The sequence below is a fragment of the Neopsephotus bourkii genome, unplaced genomic scaffold, assembly GCF_033783945.1.
Source record: "Neopsephotus bourkii isolate Nb327-2 ecotype Australia unplaced genomic scaffold, CSIRO-AGI_Nbou_v1 NB_1400, whole genome shotgun sequence".
Lineage (NCBI taxonomy): Eukaryota > Metazoa > Chordata > Aves > Psittaciformes > Psittacidae > Neopsephotus > Neopsephotus bourkii.
The window spans coordinates 78,267-98,283 of NW_026901877.1; the positions used below are offsets into that span (position 1 = coordinate 78,267).

General features: G+C 52.9%; 1 protein-coding gene across 24 annotated transcripts in view; it reads left to right on the top strand.

Annotated features, from left to right (window-relative positions):
* Positions 1-5,246: 5,246 nt before the first annotated feature.
* MAPT (microtubule associated protein tau) overlaps positions 5,247-20,017 on the top strand; it is a 42,833-nt gene continuing 28,062 nt past the window's right edge. For 15 of the 24 annotated variants that reach the window (XR_009727632.1, XR_009727633.1, XR_009727634.1 and 12 more), the window contains exon 1: positions 6,371-6,466. The gene's annotated coding sequence lies outside the window, so the exon portion shown is untranslated. Of the gene's footprint in view, positions 5,384-6,370; positions 6,467-20,017 lie in introns of those variants that run through there. The other 9 variants (XM_061367901.1, XM_061367904.1, XM_061367882.1 and 6 more) reach the window with 8 other exon arrangements.

Genomic DNA, 20,017 nt, shown 5'->3' on the forward strand with positions numbered 1-20,017 from the left:
CGCCACCACCCACCCGCCACTGCGCCCCCTGCCGGGCCGGCGGACGTGCGCGGGCGCGCTTTGCACACTCATGGCGCGGGGGCGGGGGCGCGCTTTGCACACTCATGGCGCGCTCGCTTTGCACACTCATGGCGCGGGGGCGCGCTTTGCACACTCATGGCGCGCTCGCTTCGCACACTCATGGCGCGGGGGCGCGCTTTGCACACTCATGGCGCGGGGGCGCGCTTTGCACACTCATGGCGCGGGGGCGCGCTTTGCACTCTCCCCCAGGGCCTGGTGTCCCCTCCGAGGTGCAAGGGGTGAGGCGAGCTCCAGGCTCCAGCCGCAGACAGGCCCTGTGTGAGGGGGAATGGGGGCTAGGGAGGGGAACACTCGGCCATGAGGAGCGGTCTGGGCCGGTTTTACCTGAACACCTCTCATTTGAAGGGTTCCAGGTTGGTTTGAGCACTTCCAGCCCCACCACTTGGGAGCGGCTGGATGGGGAATAGAGCTCCCGTGCTATTCCCTGCTCTGGTCTGAGAAGGAACACCCAGTTCAAACCGTATTGTTCCCTTAACATCAGAGGCGCACCCATCAGAATGGGCTGCTCCCACTCCGGGATGTGCACTGACAACAACAGACGGCTCCCAAAGCCCCTCTGGAGCCTCCATGGGCGCGCTCGGCTGGATTTGAGGACTGAAGACGGCGCTGGTGCGGTCCCTCTGTGCGCCCCTGAGTGCCATCCTGTGGCGACAACAGGGAAGGCTTCGAGAGCAGGCGCTGGCACAGGGTGCCCAGAGAAGCTGTGGCTGCCCCATCCCTGGCAGTGCTCAAGGCCAGGTTGGACACAGGGGCTTGGAGCAAGCTGCTCCAGTGGAAGGGGTCCCTGCCTTCAGTGAAGGGGACAGCGATCAGGCTTCAGCCCCACAAGTGCCGCTGGAGGCTGTGGGTCTGTGTGCATGGAGAGGAGCTGTGATCCACACAGCGTGATCCTGAACTCTCCGTGCTGCCCTTCCATGACACGAGGTCCAAGGGAGTCTTGACTTTGGGATGGGAGGCCAGGAACTCAGTCATTCCCACAGGGTCATGTAAGTGAATGCATCCGGAACTCCCTTATGAGTCAGCTCTGCCTCTTACAGGGTTTAAATGAGCTGGGAAGCCTCTTTTGTAGTGGGTAATTTAGACGTGGAATAAAGATTAATTAAACGCCCATGTCCTTAGGGGTATTGTATCTTCTACCTGAGGGTGGTGCGCGCTGCTGCTCAAGGGACTGAGCGCTGGTCTGTAGGTGTGAGGTTCCAGGAGGGGGGAAGGTGCGGACTGTGCCTCCCCGCTGCGCAGGGGCAGGACTGGCTCCTTGTGCTGAGTCACGGCCGGTGCTGCGTGGTTCCTGCCTGTGATTGACATGGGCACAGCCTCGGCGTGTGCTGGAGGGGTGCAGCCTGCTCCAGCTGCCTGTGCCAGTGAACTGTGCGTGCGCTGCAGCTGGGTGCGAGGGGTAAATACCTGCCTTCGGTTTCCACTGCAGGAAGGAGCCGGCTGAGCCCTAATCCGCTCTGGATCCCGAGGAAGGGCTGGAATCAGTGCAGGCAATGCCCCTTGTCCGGTAACACAGGCTGGGAAAAGCACTTGTGTAATGAATGCCCTTGTGATCTGCACAGAGGCTTCCAAGCAGGGCGAGCTCCCCTGGGTCCGTGCCACGGCCGTGTTAGAGCCGTGTCTGCCTGGGGTCACCCTGCGGTGTCTCATGGCTCTTGAGTTGATGCAGAAAGCTCTTCTTGCTGGAAACCCTTGGAGAAGCCATTCATTAGCCCGTTTCCTTGGGTTTAGGTGAGCTGCAGCAGGGATCTGAGCAGAACTCCAATGGAATTAATGCTAGTGCAGAATCTGAGTGTTTATTTCAGCAAGGATCATGGTGGTTTTGCAAAAGGCATCCTTAATCTGAATTAAACGACTGAAATGAAGCAGCCTGTGGGCAGATGAGGCCCGGGGGACATCAGGCTTAAAGCCAGTGTAACCCAAATTCTAACCCAGCTCTGCAGGGGAGCCCTCAGAAACCGTGTCCCACCTTCTGCAGCACCCACCCTGATGCAGTTGTGAAACAGCTTCAGAACTGACCTGGGAGGAAATGAGCCTTGTCTTGGGGCTGAAGGAACAGGTATGGAAGATAAAGGTTTAACTCTTTCCTCCCTAAAGGCATCCTTTATGATCTGATGTAGAAACACCCAGCAGCAGAAGGAATGGGGGGAAGATAGAGTTACTGGTGGGATAGATTCCCAGATCCTTTTTGCTGTATAACCAAAGGCACCCTATGAATGTGGAGCAGCGCTGTGCAGTAATTAAAGTGTACCTCAGCTGTGTGTGCAGGTGCCTGTGGAGAGCTCCTCTTTGCCGGGGTGAGATGTGCTGATTGCTGGGGGTGAGCTCATTCCACTTGACTTGGAGCACCCCGCTGCACCCTGGGGCCTTGGGGCTCCCGGAACACATGGGGTTGCTGCAGCAGCATCCTGCCTCCCTCCGGAGCGAGGTGTGGGCTGTGGAACATGAGCTGTGGGGCTCAGTGGGGCTCTGCACGAGCCCAAGGGGGTGTGTTGGGATGCGGGGAGGGAGGGCACCTCACCAAGGGACATCCAGCCCATGCTCTCTGGCCCTGCAGGGTGCTGGAGAAGCTCTGTGTGGATTTGATTGTCTCTTGTCTACCAGGAATAGCCATGTGCTTCCAGTCCTGTGAATACAAGCAGGACTGAACAGCAAAATGCTGTGCCTTGAGCAAATTCATTGTGCTTTTCCTACACAAGGCTGCTTGTGATACTCCCTGCACTTCATTACCAGGCTTCTGTGGCTCTGCCTTGGGCCAGGACAGGGAGGCGCTTGGTGCTGTGAGCACAGCCCTGGAGGCTGTGGGGATCCCTGCTGGTGTGCACATGGCAGAGCTGTGGTCATGGAACCATAGAACCATGGAATGGGCTGGCTTGGAAGGGACCTTAAAGCTCACCCACTTCCAACCCTCACGGGGAGCTTCTCAACCAACCAGCCCACGTCCTGCTAGAGGATGCTCAGCTGATTCACAGCTAGTCTTGTGCTCCTGGTGTATCTGTACCATCTGTAGGAAGAGCTGCTGTACCAGACCTGGACTCAAGCCACTTGCAACCAAAGTTCAAATTCAGCTTGTTCTGTGTTGTCTCCCAAGGCTGGATCCCCTTGGAGCACTGTAGGACCTGTTTTACAATACCAACTGCAGTGCTATTTGAGAGAAGGTGTGTCTACTGATGATCTGATTTATAGTGGCTACTTTTAGCCAGTTCCTTAATGGGTTTTAGGTGCTTCACCTGTTTTATTGGCCTGAACCCCCCATCTCATAGTGTTGCATGTCCATAAATACAGATTTTTTCCCCTCATCTGATTGTACTTTGTACTTATTAATAGTGTAGGAAGAGAAGGGCTTTGACTTTCCATAGACCCAGATGGACCATTCCCAACCCAACCTGCTTTAAAACCCCTGATGCTGCAGGTTCCACATCCATGTCTCTGTTGAGCTTTCCTCTTCGGAGCCTCTGCCTGTTCTTGGACTGTTATTTACCATTACCATTACCATTCTTAGACAGTCATTTACCCTTGGTTTGCCTCACACAAGATCCCTCCTGTGGTTTCTGCACTCAATCAGATCCCCGGTGACAGTGGCCCTGGAACACAGGGCAGTGATTCCCTTGAGGGATGTCCACTGTGTCCATGCGGCTCCCAACCTGCTCCAGAGCATCTCCAGGTGAAGCAGGCCATGGCAAGAGGGCTCTCCTGGGAGCTTCTTCAGCCCAAGCACTGGTGGTCCTGTACAGGGTGCTGAGGAACCCCAGTGCTGGATGCAGGGTGCCGTAGGGTGGTAACACATCATCCCATGGCTCCTCCATGGAACCTGTGCGGATAACAGAGCGGAGGTGTGCACAAGCCTGCCTTCCCTTTGTGGCATGGAGCTTACCAGGTGAGGGGATGCCGTTAGCATCGGTGTTCATCCCTTTGGATACTGAGGGGATGCTGTTGGAGTCGGTGTGTTCATCCCTTTGGATACTGAGGGGATGCCGTTGGAGTCGGTGTGTTCATCCCTTTGGATACTGAGGGGATGCTGTTGGAGTCGGTGTGTTCATCCCGTTGGACTGAGGGGACGCCGTTGGAGTCGGTGTGTTCATCCCTTTGGATACTGAGGGGACGCCGTTGGAGTCGGTGTGTTCATCCCTTTGGATACTGAGGGGACGCCGTTGGAGTCGGTGTGTTCATCCCTTTGGATACTGAGGGGACGCCGTTGGAGTCGGTGTGTTCATCCCTATGGATACTGAGAGGACGCCGTTGGAGTCGGTGTGTTCATCCCTTTGGATACTGAGGGGACGCCGTTGGAGTCGGTGTGTTCATCCCTTTGGATACTGAGGGGACGCCGTTGGAGTCGGTGTGTTCATCCCTTTGGATACTGAGGGGACGCCGTTGGAGTCGGTGTGTTCATCCCTTTGGATACTGAGGGGACGCCGTTAGAGTCGGTGTGTTCATCCCTTTGGATACTGAGGGGACGCCGTTGGAGTCGGTGTGTTCATCCCTTTGGATACTGAGGGGACGCCGTTGGAGTCGGTGTGTTCATCCCTTTGGATACTGAGGGGACGCCGTTGGAGTCGGTGTGTTCATCCCTTTGGATACTGAGGGGACGCCGTTAGAGTCGGTGTGTTCATCCCTTTGGATACTGAGGGGACGCCGTTAGAGTCGGTGTGTTCATCCCTTTGGATACTGAGGGGACGCCGTTGGAGTCGGTGTGTTCATCCCTTTGGATACTGAGGGGACGCCGTTAGAGTCGGTGTGTTCCTCCCTTTGGATACTGAGGGCTGCAGTGAATCCAACCTTGAATCAGCGAGGGATGCGGGGCTAACCGGGAGAGGCGGTGCTTCCGGTCACTCCCGGGCTGTAACCGGTGTCGTGCACTGTGGGATTTCGGGACACCGCATCCCCATCCCCATCCCGATCCCAATCCCGATCCCGATCTCTATCCCGTTCCCTCCCCTCAGCACAGGGCACAAGATGGCGCTGAGGGACGAGGCGCTCTCTGGTGATGCGGGCCGGGGCAGCCCTCGAGCGCCCTCTGCCGGCCGGGCGGCTCGCTCCCGCTTCCCCGCAGACAAAAGGCGGTGGCGGCGGCGCCGGCCCCTCCCTCCCTGCGCGGCGCGCAACTGCGCATGCGCGGGGGAGCCCGCTCCTCGGTAGTGGTGGTGCTGACGGGGGGGGGGGTGTGTTACGATGCGCGCGGCGCATGCGCGCTCCCGCGCCGGCTCGGCGAAGGTTCCGGAGCTCGCGCGCGCCCCCGCCCCGCCCGCGCCGCCGCCGCCGCTGTCACCGCCGCCCGGCTCCGGTGCGGACTCCCCCTGCGCGGCAGGTACGGGCTGGGCGGCGGGAGGAACGGAGCTGGAGGGGGTGTGCGGGTGCTGCGGGCACGGGCACCCGCTGTGCCCCGCTGTCCCCGCACCCAGAGCGTGAAGCGGGTGAAAAGGGGTAAAACCCGCACTAAACCGCCCCAAACGTGGCTGTTTCAGCCCCAAAACCGCCGCGAAGGGGCGTGTCAGCCGTGGTGCTGCTGCAGCAGAGCGAGGGGCGGCCCCTGCGGCAGCGCGGCCGCGGCTGCAGGTGCGCGGCGGGGCGGGATGGGGCAGTTAAGGGCGGTTTTTTTTCGCGTTCCTCGCCCGTTTTCGCCGTTTTCCTGCCCCGGTGCGTGCGGCGGGCGCGGCCGGGGCTGTGGCGGCGGGGGGCTGCGGCAGGAGGGCGGGCAGCGCCTTCCCGCCCCGGCGCGGTGCCATCTTCTGCAGCCGCCCTCGGGAGGGGGGGGGGGCGCGGGGCGGTTGTAATTAGCAACGATCAGTTAATCAATAGTAAGAAATCATGAGGAAAAGGTGGCTTAGAAACGGGAGCTGTCCGCGCCCTGCCCCACATTTTGGGGGTGGAAGCGTTATGGAGGTTGTGGCACCCCCGTGGTGCCCTGCTTTGTGCATCCGCAGGGGAAGGGGTGCTGGTGTTTAACGTTAACGGTGGGTCCCTGCCCTGCTGAGCCCCGGGGTCTTTCCCTTTCTTTCCCCATGGGGTTGGGGATGCCGGTGCCCCATGGGGTTGGCACTGGGGTGGTGGTACCCGGTGTAGATGGAGGTGTTGGCAGGTCCTCGGTGTGCCTTATACCTCACCAGCATCCCCGTGTCATGATGAAACTGCCCCTCTTGTCCCTGTCATCAGCCTCTTTCCATGCTGCTGTTCATTCTTGTCCCAAAATCACCCCAGGCGGGCCGTGGGGCTGGCCCCGCTCTGGGCTTTGCCCTTATTCCCTTCAGTTGCTGGGTGTTTCTTTGTTTTAAATCTAACTTCACCATGTGGAAAGGGAAGTTTTCTCACCAGGTGTTTCCAGGCTCGCTGCGTGGCATCCCCCTGCCTTGGAGCAGTTAAAGCCGTGAGGAGCAGGAGCAGCTCGTTGCAGGTGAGGGATGGAGATTGCTGCCTGCATCCCTGTCAGCCCAGGGAAGGTTGGTCTGAGCCCTAGAGATGCAATCCCGTTTGTTCGCAGAGGGAAGCTGCCATCACTTTAAAGGGAGTTTCTCCTTCCATTTGCTGGTGGTACCACCACGCGAGGTGCAGCTCCATTTGCAGCGAGGGGCTGGTCTTGCTTAGAAACGGTGTGGCTGGAAGGAGCTGCTGAGATGAGCTCAGCTGTCACTCCAGCTCTTGCTGTGCCGCGTGTTCCTGAGCTGCCCTGCCTTTATCCGGGTGGGTCTGGGCACATGTCGAGCGTGTGTCTGAATGAGTGGAACAAAATTCACTACTGAGAAGCATTAATGGGGTGTGTTGAGCAATGGCTGCCCTCTTACAGGCGATGAAGGGGTTTTACCTTTGCTGCCTCACATCTCACATCTGGAGTGTTTAATGGCTTTCCCTCTGCAGGTCAGGTTTTTTGCCTGTTTTCTCAATCATAAGAGGTCTCCATTGGGCATTTACAAGCGAAGCCTGAGGGAAGGAAAATGAAAATCTCATTCTCTCTATAAATGAGAAATAGTCAAACCCAGATAGAATCATGGAATGACTCGCAAAGGACCTTAAAGCTCATCCAGTTCCACCCCTTGCCACAGGCAGGGACACCTTCCATTAGAGCAGCTTGCTCCAGCCTGGCCTTGAACACTGCCAGGGATGGGACAACCACTTTGTTCTCTCTTGATATGCAAAATGCTTGTGTTTACCCCAAGATACATAACTTAAGGAGGAAGGCAAGGTGCTGGCTGACTTACCTGCAGTGCACAGAGGTTTCCAGGCAGGTAATTCACACCTGATACCAGTATTGCATTGTCTCATTCATGCTCTAGATAGAGGAATGCTGTTTGAAAAGGGGTGTGTGGCTGTGGCATGCTTTCCGGTGCACCCCCCAGTATTAGCAGAGGTATCTCATGATGCTGAATGCTCTTGGAAATGAAGGCTTGTGTTCAGAGTTTTGGAATTACAATGTATGTGGGGTTGTTGTTTGAGACCCGTCTCTTGTGTTCTAGGGAAATGGAATGCTTGTCCCACAGGCTGGGTGCTTGGGTCTCCATCCTCCATAAGGCTTGAGTGCAGCATCAGAAGGTATTAGGACAGTTGGGTCTTGAACATACAGAGCTTGAAATGAAGCACTCTGGTGGTTTGAAAGGTTATTGGGCCATTACTGGGCACATGGAGGTGTCCAGTGCTGTGGGTCTTGTCTTCATCATGCACAGCCAGGAGCTGATCCTTGAGAAACCTGAACTAAGCCAGCTCTGCTTGTGTTAATGAGTGAAAGTGCAGAGCATGGCTGTTACCATCTGAAGCCTTAAAATGAAAGCCAGAGAGGCCCATATGGTCAGCCCTGCTCTGGAGCAGCTTGCTGCTGATCTGCAGCGTTCAGTGAACTTGTTGCAAAGGTCCCATCTGATGTGAACATGAAGCAGATCAAGGTGGTGTGGTGACTGCCTGGGAGGGCAAGGCTGTTTGCTGCTCTGGAAGGGGCAGGTGGCATCACAGATAAGATATGGACCTTTATCCTTCATCAGCTGGGATTAGCCAAGATGAGGACAGAAGCAACAGGACCTCTGTGTGCCCTATGGGGAGGAGGTGGGTCTGCTCCCTTCAGGTGACAAGGTGCAGGTCACAAGCGTGATAGCATGGGGTTTGTGTCTCTCCCTCCCTCATCACTTGCCCTTTTCAAGGTCTATGTCAAGTATTTACAGGTCAGGCTTCTAATGTAGTCTTCCCCACCCTGCATCTCTCTCACCTTCCAGCCTCTTTCTTCCCAAGGCATTTCATTCAGACTGCCCCATTCCCTCTGTGCTTAATAAACTGCACTTCCAGCAAGACCCAGTAAACGTGTTTATCTGTCCTGAACAAGGATGCTGCAGCGTTGTCATTTCCTTCCCAAAAGCCATGGGGAAGTATGTTCCCTGGCCAGGAGTGCAGTCCTCATAGGATAAAAGGGAGGGAAATGCTCTTTCCATGCTGAGGCTGAGCCTGGTGGATCTAGCCAGGGACACTTGGAGCATGCTGGTAAGGTGGGTATCCTCATCTTCTGCCTTTCATGTTCCTCTGCTTCCTTTGAAAGAGCCCTGTTCTTCATTGCAGGCTTCATTGTGGATCTGGGTTGCAGCATTGTCTGAGTGTTTGGGTATCACCTTGTGCCTTGTGTATTTGCTGAGCAGTTCTCACTGTGTAATAGCAGGGAGCATAGCAAATTGCTCCTTGATGACATTTATATCTTCATTTGGAAGTTGGGCTTTGCAGCATTGTGGGGCTGTTAGAAATGGATGGGGAAAGCCATGTTCAAAATGCTTTTAAGATGGGGTGTCTGCTGCTTCCTCTGAAAGCCTGCATCCATCAGCACAGGAGGAACAAACCATCCTGACACATCTAGTGGAACTGCTTTGCCTGTCGGGATCTCTTGAGTACTGCTGTTTGAGATGCAGGTGCTGGGTGTGCCCATGTCCAGACTTCCACACAAATCCCTTTTGGCTTGCAAAGCATGCCAAATGGGATCATGAAGCAATGTCTGAGGGTGGTCCTTACCCCTTTTTCCCCAGTAGGAATGTTATTCAAAACCTGGAGGAAAGCTGTTGGGTTTGTCTTGAGCAGAATAAACTACTGCCAGTCCAGCGTGCTGATGAGGTTGGCTGTGGTTGTGTCTTTGGAGTGGGTGCTGCTAGTCTGGCTGTAGCAGTGCTCTGACACTTGATGAATTAGGCAAGAAAGAATCAGGGTGCTGGCTTCCACCCAGCTCCCAGTATCTTCCACTTTGCTTAGCCTGCTGGCTGGGCAGGTCAGTGGGCTAGTGGGTTAGCTTCTTTCTTTCTAGGCTGTGTGCTAGCTGGTCATAGGTGTGGGGCTGGATTGAGAGGTGGAAACTTGTACTGAAGTGCCCTGGACTTGTGGTAGACTCATGGGCCCTTCATCTGGGTGGTGGTGAGAGTGTGTACGGTGTGTTTGGCACATGGCACAGGTTTAGGAGGTTGTGGCTCTGCATACAGGTAAAGCAACCAGCCCCTGAACAACAGGGTCTGTGTTATGCTTTCTGGGTGTATGGCTTGCTCTAAGGTCTGTGAAAAAGCACTGTGAGCCCTTTCTTGCCAAGCGGAATGGGTGCCTCTGGCTGTATTAGGACAGCTGAGACTGTTAAATCCAGGATGGTGTGTGCCTGCCCCATAGCCAATCCAGGATGTGTGCCTGCCCCATAGCCAAGTGGAGGGGGAGCCCCATCCTGGCTATTCCCAGCCTCTGTTCAGAGAAGCTCCAGCTGATGTCTTGGGAGGAGGACAGAAGCTCTCAGGTCTCTCACTAGTGCTGCATTGGAGCTGGGCGGGCTTTCTAGGTTTTTCTGCCCATCTGCTCTAAATCTCTGCTTTCTCTCTCAGGAGCTTTGCTTGCTTAACAATAGGGTTTAGACCCCAGTGGTGGGCTTGTGTGGTGTCTGGGGCTCACCCCAAGGCCATGGCCTTGCTGGTGGTGGGATGCTCATCAATGAAGCAGGCAGTGCCCTAGTGCACGGGTTGCCAGCAGAGCAGTGCAGCGATGTTCCCACTCATCCTGAACTCCCTGGGAAGGGATTTAGAGTGAGTGATCCTGGGTAGAGGTCAGTGGGCTGTTTGGTGTCAGGCAGCCCTGCCAAATCCTTGCAGGGCACCCTCAGCTGTGCCAAGGCTGCAGCCCTTGGTTTGGATCACTGCTCCTTCTTGGAGTATCTGCTAGGTGCAGCATTGCTCACACCTGGCTTTTCAGCACAACCAGCCCTCAATCCCAAGCTGTCTTGGCAGATCACCCCAAGATGTGGTGGAGAGAGCAGAGAATTGTGGCCCTTTAGGTAACCCCTTTTGTGGCTTTTAAGGTGGACCCAGTTCTGCTCTGAGGGACCTGAATCTCTTCTTGCAGCAGGATGAGTATCCTCCATCTGCGAGTCAGAGCTTTGTTTCACACTGAAATCTGCTGGTAGTAGGCTGTTATTTAAAGTGCCTGTGGAAGCATATGCAGTTTACACTGGAATCTGGAGGCTGGAGTATCTGTGCCTTGAGACTTGAGTGGAATTTCTTTGCAAGTCTAATGAGCCCTTCATGCTCTTTAGAGATCAATCCACCGATTCTTCCCCTTTCCCTTCCAAGCTGTCCCCTCAGTAAGAGCAGTCATTACATGTGGTGTGGCTCCTGATTTCAGTGTCTTGTCTTTAAATATCCAAGCAAAGGCAGCACCAGGGGATACCTTCTGTTAAGCTAAAGGGCTTATTGCTGCAATTGGGCTAATTATTCCCATCTTTTCAGCCTCCCCACTGTACCTGCCCTGCCCTCTCTTCCTAGACCAGGTACTGCTATTTGTCCATCCTCTGTGCCTTCCCTCCGTGCTCTTCTCGCCTTGCTGCAGAGTGCTTGTAGGATTGCATCCTCTGTGTTCAGGGACCGTGGATCAGGTGGGTCTGTCCTGTCTGGCTGGTCAGTGTGTGTTACTGCAGGTGACTGCAGGTCTGCTGGCTGAGGGTGCTCTGAGGCACAGGGAGAGGACAGCGCCTGATGGAGGTCATTGCAGGATGATGTCTAAGGGCCAGGTTATACTAGTTCATAGGAAGAAGGACTGTATTAAACCTTCAACACTTACAAGGGGTTTCATCACCTCTCCTGTATTCATGCCTTTGAATACTGCGTGTGTGACTTTGCCATGGGCTGCAGTTGCAGGACCTTCTGCCACTCGTCAGCATTTCACTTTATGGCTCCCTGTCAGCTCCTGTCCCAGAGTGTCTGCCTGGAAGTGCCTGGTGTAATTTCAGATGGATTTCATCATGTCACTTGCTGCAGAATGAAATTCCTTGAGGTGCTGGTAAATGGCTAAAAAAAAAAAGCCTCTAAACAAGCCTCTACCCTGATCCTTGAACACGTCCGGCTCAGAATGTGCACATTTGTTCAGTGGTGAAATCCTTCCCTTTGCAGGAAGCATTTAATCTGTGATCTGATCAAAGCTTGACTTAGATCCTGGGTACGTTGGTCTTGCCATGGAGTATGTGTGTGTCTCCTCTCTGCCAAATGTCACTTGATGTGAGGTTTCTAGTACAGGGACCTCATCTGGCCAGCTGTGCATGTGCTCAGTGGAGCTGGGGGCAGAGGAGGTCTGTCCAGTCTGGATGGCAGGGCTGGGACTGGTCATGGGCACCGTGTCTGCACGGTGGTGGTAGAGCTGTGTGTCCAGGCTGACGGCTTCCTTGCACTGGCGACAAAACATTCTGCTGCTGGTTTGCAGGGCTCAAGGTTAGCGTGTTCCTTGTGTGGTTAGTTTGAGAACGCAGTGATACAGAAGAGGTGTGCTGGAAGAGCCTGTCCCAAGAGAAGGGATAATCTGGTGGGATGAGCTTCCTGGAGGTTGGTTTCTGGCTCTGGCCTTCTGTGAACTCTGGTGGCTCTGTGTGGGTGCAGCCTGGCAAGAGGAACCTCTGCATCAAAATGCAGCTTAGATCTGAAAGAGTGCGTATGGTCAGGAGCAAAGGCACCCCAAGATGCATAGCTGTAGCTCGTGTTCCTTCCCTAATGCTGACCTGCCTTGTACAAAGTGCTGACCAGCTCCCTGCAGGTGCTGAGGATTTTATTACCCTCCCGCTGCAGATCCTGGATGTGATGGGGTAAGAGCTGCTGGGACTAAGTTACCTTTGTGTATTAAGGTGAGATCTCCAATGGTGCTGGTTTATGTGGCTGTGCTACAGAAGTGGTGCTTCATGTGCTCTCTGCTGGTAGCTGTGTTTTGTGGTGTCAGAGATCAGGCATTAGTGAGCCTAAAGCTGGGATTCAATCCACAATCAGAATGGCATTTTGTGGCTCATTTTCAGCTCCCACTTACTTTACCCTAAGCTGCCCTTTGAAGTTACTGCCTTACATGCGGTTTTACCTGCTTCCTCATCAGCATGACAAACGATGCTGCCCTGGAGCTCGCTGCAGGGGGCTGAGGAAGTGGATTTTAACAAGGGACATCTCCAAACTGGGCAGAAACCGAAGTGCCTTTCCCTTGGCATCTTCTGGTGCAGTGCTGGAGGGCCTCGCAGGCATGTATCACAGAAGTATTAAGTGCTGCTGTTGGGAACTGGAAGGAAAGCAGGGAAGAAGTCCCACTGAAAGATCTGCTTGACTGTTGCCTGTAGCCACTGCCCATCAGCAAGAGAACAGGTTCAGAAAGGATGGGACTGAAACAGGGTGTTCTGGGTTTCCAGCATGGGAACTGTCTCACCTGCAGCGCTCTGAGCTCCATCACTGCCTCTTATTCTGTGGCTTTGTAGCCTGCTTTGCATGAGCTTTGCTTTTACTGTTAGCTGAATTTCCCCACCGGCTCCTCCCTTCCCCTCAGGTTCCTCCAGGCGAGAGGCAGAACCATGAATACTGTTGAATGTGAAGGCACTTATTAATGCTTAATCTCTCAAATATGGCACTGCTTTTACTGTGTCTAATAATAGGGTTTATTGTCACGGCTGTCTGAGGTCCGTGCTCAGCTCCAAAGCACATTTCCTGAGTTATTGTTGCTCGTGTACTCCCCTTACGGAGGAGCTTTTGATTCCATGGGCTTGTTTGCTCTATCAACCTCCGAGAGCCTCTTGGTGCTTATGTTCATAAATGGAAGAATCCTGTACTGGGGTTGTGGCTGCGTTATGTGCAGATCATGGAACCATGGAATGGTTCAGCTCTCTGGATCACCCTTCCCGGTCCATGCTATGATGCAGAGATCTTCCAGCGGCAGCGAGTGCTGCTGCCTCCCTCGGTAAGGCTGTGACAAAGCACTCTGGCTCTAGGTGTGGTCAGAGCCTCTGCAAGGACCGGCTCTGTTCATGCACTGAAGCACCAGCAGCCCTGTTTATTCCAGCCTTTGTATTACAGATTGAGAGAGAGCTCATGACCTTATGAACATGAATGGATCCCTTGTAACCTGAGACCAGGAGCAACATTATTTTAAGCAAGAAGTAAGGCTCTGCAGCACATGTGACAGCAGAGCTGCATTTAGAGCTGAAAGGGGATAAAATCCCTGAGGAGACTGATTCCACCTCGTTTACTTTTAACAAAGGTAGTGGGGAAGATTGAGCCTGAATTCCTCGACTTGGGGCAGGTTGAAATTCAGCCAGTTTCCACCTTTCATCCCTGTGGAAAGGACCATTGGTAGCAGCCAGCCTTCCTCCTAATTCCTGGGGAGGATGAAATGCACATGGATTCTGATTTATTTTAAGCTTGCTCCTCCTTTAGCCTTTGGTGAGGAGGGGAGATAATGGTTTTACAACTCTGGCTGAATTTATGGCCTGCGTTCCCCTGTGGGTTGTCACTGTTCACACTGCCTGCATCTGCTTTTGTTGCAAAGCTGCTTGTCAGCTCAGTAAAACTAGCATCAAGACAAGCCCGATTGCTACCTGATTGCTATCCCCAGTGACCCAAATTGGGTCAAGACCATCTGGAGAGAGACATCCCAGTGCTAAGCAGGGATGTGTTTTGGATACAGAGGTTTTGATTTGTTGTTCATCCTCACTTGAAATGCTTTGTTTGCATGGTGCAAACTGTGCTTCTTTGTAATGAGAAATAAAGGTACAAATGAAGCTTCTGTTGGGTTGTTCTTTTTGAAGCAAGAGCTCTGCCTCTCAAACCCTGATAACTTGTGCTGGGTATAGGGAGAGGCTGCTGCTGCCCACTGCACTGCTAACTGTTCATGCATGCTGTATGAAACCCAGGGCTGGAACAGGCACCAGTTCTCAGCAATAACATGACAAGGGACATGTGAGAGTAGCAGAAATGCTTGATGAATGTCCTATTGTTTGTGTCTTTTGGCCTTAACAAGGAAAAAAAGGCATTCAGGAAACACACTCTTGACTTTTGACCTCATATGAGACCTCTCTTTGTCATGAAAAGCAAAAGTAATGCAGAAAAGCTAAACAGAAGCTAAAATTCCCCCCTTTGAGCCCTGTCTTGTTGCATGGTGAGTGCTGGAATGAGGGCAAGTCCTGCTAAAGCCCTGAAAACTTGTGAGATCTGTCATGTTTGTTTCTTTCTAGGGTAAGAAACCACTGTGTCAAGAGTGTGTGACTCGTTCCCTGTATTTATAGAGAGCCTGTCCTGGTAAGGCATCCGCTGCGTTCCGGTGCTGTCAGTCATCCCTGGGATGCTGGAACTGGACACTATGGGGCCAAAGGCTATTTGGTGCCCAGTTTGGATATCAAATGGCTAGAAGTAATGGCTTGGTGAAGTAAGCACTGTGGACAAGCCATGTTGTGAGGGTTTGTCACAGATTGTATAGGGACCTGTGTTCTTGCTGCTGTAGTTTTTCATAGAGTCTTGGAATGGTTTGTTTGGAAGGGACCTTAAAGCTCATGCAGTTACATGGGCAGGGACCCCTTCCACTGGAGCAGCTTGCTCCAAGCCCCTGTGTCCAACCTGGCCTTGAGCACTGCCAGGGATGGGGCAGCCACAGCTTCTCTGGGCACCCTGTGCCAGCGCCTCAGCACCCTCACAGGGAAGAGCTTCTGCCTAAGAGCTCAGCTCAGTCTCCCCCTGCATCTGCAATCTCTGCAGCCAGGAGCTTTGCAGTCTTGGATCCTGCAGAATTGAAACAGTGCTCCCCGGGAAAACTCACCTGACTTGGCTTCTTCCCTGGGACAGGGTTTCTTTCTCAGTGGTATTGCAGTAGCTGGAGCAGATGGTGCTGTTGTCATTGTTTTAGTGGGGATCCATGTGTTGAAACAGCTCAAAATGGCTAAGAAATGAAGGCCAATCTGAGAAGATTCCTTGAATAGTTACCTTGATGTCCGCAGCACTTTCCTGCTTCAGTCACTCTGAGCAGCATCACTCACATTTGCAAGCTAGAGCTGTGGCAGGAAGAAGGTTTTATATTTAATATCTTCATTACTGTGGCAGCATTGAATATTCACAGAGCTTCTGTCAGTGTGCAGCAAATGTTGTCAGCACTGTGAAATCAAAGGAAGAGGAGCAGCAGAGATCAGAGCAATAAACACGTACCTTGTGTCTTGACACAGGCTGGAGGCAAAACCTGGATGGAGGCTCGTGCTGGCATCCCACACCTTCACCCTCTGCTGTGTTGGTGCTCTAAAGCCAGGGTGAGGTGCCCTGTAGCACCACTGTCACACACCAACTCAGCTGGTAAGGGTTCAGTTTCTGCTGGTTTAATGCCTTGAGCCACCCCCAGTGGCCTCCAGAACAATGCTGGAGGTGTAAGGAATAAGGACCAAGCCTGGCTGGTGGAATTGCAGTCTTGCTCTGCCCACTTTTGAGGCAGGGGCCTCGCTCTTTTCATCTTTCACAGTTAGAAGGTTGCTGCTCTGAGGCCAGGGTATCTATTTTAGGCCCTTCCTGTGGTGCTGCACACATGCACACATTGCTGCCTTGGTTAAGGTGGAAGGCAGTATCAAGTGCCCAAATTTTCAGGTCCATTCACAGGTGTAAGTGAAGTTTTCTTCTCTTAACATTTTCTTAATTTGGGAAGCTTCCGGTTGATCTCAGTGTCAGCATCATTTCAGCTTAGCACCAACCACAGCAGCATTGTCTGCCTTTGCTCAGGGAGAGGTAGGGAAAGGAAGCTGGTCTGCTGCTTGCACAGAGACCAGCTGGAGAGTGCAGGGACCTCACCACCCTCCCAGTAAAGGGCTTCTTCCTTGTATCTAACCTGATCTTCCTCTGTTTAAGTTTAAACCCATTATTCCATTAGGTAAATATTGGGCTTTTCCATGATTTTCTGTTCATCAGATAATTCCTGGTGCAAGCCTGAGTGCTGGGGAACAGCAGGGAGGATGCTCTGATTTCCAGTGGCTTGGGCTGAGCCTGGGATAGGAAAAGTCAAAGAGAATTAGCTGGTAAATAAGATCTTCTGCCTTCTTTTTGATCCGCTCTGCATGTTCAACTACTTAAAGGCTTCCCAAGCAAGCAGGATTTTGAGGGAGGAAGAATTTATCCACAGAGTGTGTCATGGCTCTGTGAAATGCAGGATACTCTAGCAGGGGGCTGGGGGGAAATCCAAAGGTAAATCCTGCCAAAGAGGCTTCTCTTCTGTTCACAGAGAGCCTGCTGAGCAGACAGGGCAAGCTTTAAAACTGCTGGGGCTGCACTGTAAGCACCTCTGATGAGAGCTTTAATCTAAAGTTAGTGGCCTTAGAGAGCCTGATCTTTGCATCGTAGTATGGAATGGGAAGGGTGATCCAGAGAGCTGACACCCACTGTCCCTAGCCTGCTCCATGCCAAGGCTTTACATCTCTGCTCTCCTTGCAGGAAGATGGAGATAGATCTTAGGAGAAGCTCTTCCCTGTGAGGGTGCTGACGCGCTGGCACAGGGTGCCCAGAGAAGCTGTGGCTGCCCCATCCCTGGCAGTGCTCAAGGCCAGGTTGGACACAGGGGCTTGGAGCAAGCTGCTCCAGTGGAAGGAGTCCCTGCCCACGGGGGGAGCTTTAAGGTCCCTTCCAACACAAATCAGTCTGGGATTCTATGAATATGGGAATAACGATGTCTTTGGTAGCCACTTCATGCTTCTGTCCTTAGCGATTGATGCAAGTTTAGAGTTGCTATTCCTACATTGCAGAATACTTGTCAGGTGATTCCCAGCACATTCCTATTCTTGGAAGATGCCACCTTCATGATGCCCTTTTATTTGGACAGAGACATGCAGATAAAACCATTTCCTGTCTGAGTCAAGCTACTCTTGCGGCTCAGGCTGGAGTTGTGTCCCTGGATAATCCTGTCTCCTAATTGCCACCCTGCTTGGAGGCAGCTGCTGAACTGGGCCTAAGCTGCTTTGGGATGGCAAATTCTGTTAGTTTGATTCTCAGCAGCTCTGAGGAACTTGTCAGCACGTGAGCATCCCTTGGCTTTTCTCTAGCATGCCCTGGAGACCTTTGCCAGCTGGTGACCCCAGCAGTCAGCTCCCGGGGCTCTTCACTGTGCCTTTGTAAGAGCTATTTACTGACAGCTTCCCAAATCCTTGTGTCTTTGAGCCCAGCGTTTCTCTTCCCTTTTGATGTTGTTTGTACAGAATTGTGGCATGTCATTGCATGGGGCTTCTGTGCCCTCTTACCACCCTCTCACCTTTCCCCATCTCCTTCCCAGACCTGGTAATATGCCATGACCTGGTATGGGAGTTGTTTCTTGCCTGGTTTCAGTAACCTTTGGGTCCCAGGTGGGTGTGCATGAAGCCAGTGTGACCCTCTTGGCTGTGATGATGTTCCTGGGCCTCAAAGCTGCTCTGCTGTGAACCCAAACCCACCTCATGTCTGCATGGGAGATGTCCAGCTCCCAGAGAAAGGAGTTACTTAAGCTATAACATGGGGAGAATGTGGGGAAAAAGAGCAAAAAACAGATGACAAAATGCACATTTTTGAGACTGTTTCTTTTTCCCTCCTATTGTTGTAAGAGGTATTTGTCTGTCTTTGAACCTGAAGGAGTTTTTTCTAGCTTTTTCCAGCTCCAAACTGCATGAAACTTCTTGGCTCCCTGCGTATTAGTGGCTGTGATTAATGCTATCACTATCCGTATTCCTGCCTCTGTCAGCTTCTCGGAAAAGCAGTGCTTGGAGTTGTACACAAAGATGAAAAGGAGGTTGCTTATGAATTATGAACAACCTTTCAGGCTGATGCTGCTTCATGGGGCTGTCACTCCATTTTAATGGTGTAATTCAGACGGACTGATGCTCTATTTGAAACCCTGTTTGTTTTTGATCACCTTTCAGAGGTAACACTCGCATAGCTTATGTGAGTTTTCAAAGAGTGAGCACTCACTCATTAGTACAGAGGAGGAGGAGGGCTGTGCCTGAGCACACAGCACAGGAGCCAGGAGGCTTCACTCTGTCTGGATGATGCTTGGCCATTCTGTGGCTGGTGTGAGAGCTGGTTGGACCCACTGGTGAGTACCAGAGTGTGCACATCCAGCTGGGATGTCTCATTGCACTCGCCTTCTGCTGAAATCTCTGTGTTTCCTTACACTGTGTGGCTGTAACCCCCCTGTGCTGCAATAGATCTGCCAACACCTCCTTTATTTTGGGATTTGTGCGTATGTAAATGGAGCCATTCCCACACTCGTGATCCCTGGAGCTGCGCAGTTGGGATCGCTGCACATCGAGGTTCTGCCTCCGTGACTGGGATAATCCCAGGGCCTGTTGGATCGTGTCCCATTGATCCTGGGACTGTAGCTGGAGTGGGGTGCAGCTGCTGACCCATTCCCTTGGCTGGGCATCGTGGGAGCACCCGCCTCCTGGCACCAGCAGATGACACAGTGCTGAGCACCACGGAAACCCAGCTGTGGGGTACAGCATCTCCACCACTGGGCCACTCTCAATAGGGTACGTTGTTTTCAGCCTGCTTTTAGTTACCTTTTAGTGCAGAGAAACCTTTTGGCAAGGGTTTAAGACTTTGGGGCTGCCCGACTTCCTTTGGCATCTCAGTCCTGCCGGGCAGAGAGTGCTGGAGGTGGTTTGTGGTGGTGGTGGTGGTGGGGTGAGGGCTCTGCTGTGGCTGTGCTGGCAGTGACAGGTCCTGGCTGCACTCCAAAGAGATGTCAGGATGCCTGTTTGCTGCCTGTGCTGGAATTGCTGCTGCAGACAGGGCCTGGGGCTGTGTGGAGCCTCATGGTCTTCAGCGCAGAGGGGTCACCAGGCAGCAGGGACATGCTGCTTTTTGGGAGCAGTTTCCTTCCAATACCTGGGGCTGGTTTATGCCCTATAAACAGGGTTTACAGGTGTTCATGTATTTCATTCATTTATTGATTTAATTTTCTTTTATAAGTCGGGTTTGCTTGGCTCTTTCCTGTTCTCATTTCCTCTTTATGAAGCAGTGTGTGTAGCTGTCGTCATGGTTCCTTTTGGAGGAAGGCTGTAGCTGTGTTCAGTGTAGGCTGTGCTGGGCGAGGGGATTGCCATGCACCAAGCTTTGCTCAAACAGTGCCACTTTTGCTGCTGTTACCAGACCAGACCAGACCAAGCCATTTTACTGATGCCTTCAAGCCTAGCAAGCTGTTTAGAAAAGACATTTGCAGGATGGGCAGCAGGGGAAGAGCAGTGCTTTAATTCTGGCTCAGTTCTGGGCATAGGTGCAGGATGGTGGCAGGGATGTGGCTCTGGAGGAGAGGAAGCTGGGTCAGGCTGGCATGGGTTTGGACAAGCAGTGGTGGTGGGTTTGCAGGCAATGTGGGGAGCATCACCTCGAGCTGGAAGGCTTTGCTGTCAGAGCCCTGCGAGAGCAGTGGTTGCTTTCCCTATCCTTGCCAAACTCCACAAGGGAAATATTTCTTTCCTCTTTAAATGCCTTGTGGGCCTTGAGCTGACTAATGGCTTTCATTTCCTCTCCTCAACTTGAGTGCTGTCAATGGCTGTTAAAGGGTCACATCATTTCACTTAAGGCTTTTCCTTATGGCTTTGTGATCCTTCGTGCTTTGGGGAGTAAATTGCTATTTTGGCTTCTAGCCCCTAACATTTTGTACAACACAGGCCCGCAGGGACTGTCCTGGGGCCAGGTTCAGCTGCGAAATGCTATTGAAGCGATTAAGAGTT